The sequence below is a fragment of the Diadema setosum genome, chromosome 10 (genome assembly GCF_964275005.1).
Source record: "Diadema setosum chromosome 10, eeDiaSeto1, whole genome shotgun sequence".
In the NCBI taxonomy this organism is placed as follows: Eukaryota; Metazoa; Echinodermata; class Echinoidea; order Diadematoida; family Diadematidae; genus Diadema; species Diadema setosum.
In genome coordinates this window covers 22,677,637-22,681,688 of record NC_092694.1, presented here as the reverse complement: position 1 = coordinate 22,681,688, position 4,052 = coordinate 22,677,637, and the positions used below count along the sequence as shown (strand labels likewise).

The 4,052-nt window shown below is 35.0% G+C and overlaps 1 long non-coding RNA gene across 1 annotated transcript; it reads right to left on the bottom strand.

Annotated features, from left to right (window-relative positions):
* Positions 1 to 643: 643 nt before the first annotated feature.
* LOC140234250 (uncharacterized) lies at positions 644 to 3,826 on the bottom strand. Its single transcript, XR_011901608.1, has 3 exons — positions 3,730 to 3,826; positions 1,982 to 2,102; positions 644 to 720 (listed from the first exon to the last, which is right to left on the bottom strand). It is a non-coding gene; the product is annotated as an uncharacterized lncRNA (long non-coding RNA).
* Between the last annotated feature and the right edge of the window lie 226 nt (positions 3,827 to 4,052).

The following is a 4,052-nucleotide window of genomic DNA, read 5'->3' as shown; positions in this document are numbered from 1 at the left end:
AGCTGTGCAATGAATGTAAACCACAATGAAGGGATTATCAGATTAAGCTGAAATTGAGCATGCTCATTTAACATATTCTATGCATGTTTAATGTCAACTTTCAAATCAGTAGACTTATCGTTTCAAAAGTTATTAGACTTAAAAGTAAAGAGTGTGTAAATAATTTCAAGAAATGAAAAGGGGACATACCTGATCGTTCTACTCTTCCTCCAAAAAGGTTGAAGAAAAACTGCTGAAAACACAATTTCACATTCATGTTATGATCCCAAACTAAAGAATTATGTAGAAGGATAGCTCTTTCAGCAAATATGAAACACACAAGATTGACTCAGTTGACCCATTTCCCCTTTCAAGAGTCCTCACGTAAAATCAAGTGTATGACTTTTTTGTTTTGTTTTGTGATGCACGGTCACATATGGAAGATGGTCCTCTATATTCACCTACTCATACTGTGCCTTACACACAGGGCATACAAAGTCACCCTTTGGAGGCCTGCAGATGTCAACAAAATGAGGTGACACCACCTCCCACACACCTCACAACAAACCCAGTCTGCTGGCAGAGGGGGCTTGCTGCACCCCACAGCATCACAGATTCGTCTTTGCTTGGGTGGTTTCACTGCTGCTGCCAGTAATGCCCTTAGTACTTATCCCTCATTTTTCTTGCATGTACCTGACCAAGGCTAGCTGGATTCAGACCTCTTGTGATCGCTAATGCGTTCTAAAGACAAAGACAAATAATAATAATATTAATAACAATAATAATAATAATAATAATAATAATAATAATAATAATGATAATAATTAATGAACATAACTATGAATGTATGTATGTTTGTTTGTGTGTGTATATACAATGTATATATATATATATATATATATATATATATATATTTATACACACACATACACATATATACGTACATTCATTAACATTTATGTGAGTAAAGAAATACGTAACTAATCACGAGTACTATTACATCTAATTAGGAAATACAATCATAAACATATTCCTAAAAAAGAGTCAGGAGACTGGCTCAACAAATGTGATAATATCAATAAGCAAACTTGGAACATCACCATGCTGAAACATGTAAAATTCAGATTCTAGTGTATGAAATCTAGATTGTATATGTGAATGTCTTATTATAGTCAACTAGTATTGATAAGATATCAACATGAAATCATCAAGCTCGTCTACCTGGTTTTAAAGAACCATTAACAAAGCTGTTGTAAGTAAAAGATGAAGTGGATCTGTAATTGACGTTGTCAAAGTAATAAATGTCATTACTGCAGACACATAACAATAAGATTTCATGTTCTAGACTGACCTTGTAAGAAAATAGCAACACAGCATTCAGAGGAAATATTCATTTCAACTCCCAAAAGACAGGTCAGTTCAACTGTCACACAGACAGAAAGACAGACGAAAGGACAGACAGAAGGACAACCTGAAAATATATAATGCCTCAGGTGACACTTTATGGCGTATCTGAGGCATAAGAACTTCCTGAGAAAATTATTGTCAGTCAGTACAACCATATGAGTAGGCCTACAGTTTCATGAAGATAAACCTTTAGCCATTTCTGAAATATGGTGAGAATTCAGTTCTACTCTTTTCTATGATTAACCCCATGATTTTAAATGCGTGTAGGCCCTATTCTTTTTGTTAACCGTAGTACTAGCATACCTATCTATACAATTCACATCAAACCTTTGATCTTGAGAGATTTAGCCCTAGACTAGTTGTTAGTCTCTGTAGCAGATACCATGGTCAGCCAACATAAAAGCCTGTTTGTTGTTGTTGTTTTTGTTTTCTCTAAACTTGCAATTAAGTGTTATGGGATGGACAAATAAACAACCTGAAAGCATGCAGTACCTCTTCACTTTTACATGATGGGCACAAGAAAAGAATATATTAGTACATGTTCTTGTTCACAGAATATTTGAAATAAAGAAGAATGCTAGTCCTGTTTAATTACCAGCATTACAAAGGCACCACACGAACTTCCATCCTTCTGCAGTGCAGACGTCAGGGACTCATCATGGCTCCACTCACCTTGGAGCTCCCCTGTTTCTTGGGCCCTCTGTGCCATGGAGTGCCTTTACCAACATACAGAAACAGATAAAGGTAAAGGTAAAGGTTTACTGAAGAGCTACAGCCAAAATGCAAAAAAAAAAAAGGAGATAAGATTGAGGTGGTGGGGATGAGGGCTTGACTCTCATTATCTTCAAAATGAAGTCAACTTGTTGGCATTACTTAAGTAATTGGATCTATTAATAGATGACAACACTCTATTTGTAATTCATAAAAAAAAAAATATCAGCGTTGATCTAGACACACACATAGAACATATTTCTTATGGACGAAAAAATGTATTTGATTTTTTTTTTTTTTTTTGTCCTGGCTTATGTTGAGGTTAACCAAATACCTTATTGGAGATCACAAGTATAATATGTGACCCGCTACAACATAAGGATCCGAAGGTCGGGGGAGGACAATCTTCTGAAAATGGCATGACATCATTCCCTTACTCTTCTACTCTAATGTCATATTTAGTACAACTCGTAAAAGTACTCAATTGCGGAGATGTCAGTGATTATATTAGCGCATGTCAAGTGGTTGAGGAAATCAGAGTTTCGAGAAAAACACCTTCAAAGTTTTCCTTCCGACGATAACATGATCAAGGGGTGGCGAGACAGTTTTCATTGCTTGACAATAGAAGGCACGCTCCCAGCATTAACAAACTCATGAACCTTAATTGAGAAAGTATCAAGTGACAATGCAATAAGAAATTTAAAACAAAGCCTTTTTTGATATATTTTCTAGTGCATTTCAGGGGTCGGTGTCATTTGCCACTCCTTCGCCATTCATTCCATTTTGTCCAAATTTGGTGACTTTTCCTCAAATCTTATTACAGACATTTTGATATATAATTTAGCTATCTTTGCTATTGCTGGTTGCAATGGCAACTATAAACTGACAACCGTGTCAGTCAGACTTTGCATCTTTTTTATGTTCCAATTTCAATTAACAATATTACACTGTATGAAATTAGTGTTTCTTCGCTGAAACTTTCTGAAGAAGCCAAATGTGAAGTAATAATCTTTTTTTAATGAAAATGTAATGTTGCCATGGTTATGCGTTATGATATCCTGACTACAAAACACTCTTGTGGTCTGTACCTCTACCTATGAAAGCAATTGAAACTCGGGTCAATTGTTAAAAGAAAAAAAAAACTGAGGGAGTTGGGTCAATAAACATATTGTCCTTTGATTTGTAGAACTGTGAAAAAGAAATGTATGTACGTACATGACAATGTACTCACTATAACATATTCATTTAATGGTTCATTAAACACCACTGAAATGGAGGGAATAAAAGTTTGATATCAAAACATAACATATATGTCCATTGGCATTCTGTACATTATCTTTGAAGAGACAAGGGGGGTTTGTTCTTCTCCTATGATAGTAGTTGCACATGTCAAGTCTGGGGTCAATTGTTAAAAACCTGAGGGAATATAGGTCAATACACATAATAAATGTTCCTTTGATTTGCAGAACTGTGAGTGAAAAATTGAATGTACATGTTTATATACTCACTGTAATAAATTCATTGAATGGCGTACTAAACACCATTGAAATTAATATTCTAAGAATAAAAGATCGATATCAAAACATAACATATGTCTATTGGCATTCTGCACATTATCTTTGAAAAGCTGACCTGAACTTGTCCACGTATAGATGGTGTGATCAGATCCCGAAGGGAGTCAGGAACAGACATTTTCATTTCTGAAACATTTGCCACAAGAAGGATCTAGTGGCTCTGTCTAATGTTGATTGGCATAAATGCCCACTTGAACTTTGAAAGGGTCACCTACAGGTAAATAAACCAATACTCTCATTTTAAAGTGAATGACAACTTTTCGTCATTCGTTACAATGTCTAGTATTTCAAGGAGGTATATGTGGGTTTTTTCATACATCATTTCAACGATTTGAGGATCGATGTATGTGAGCATTTTATATTTTATGATTTTTTTTTCAA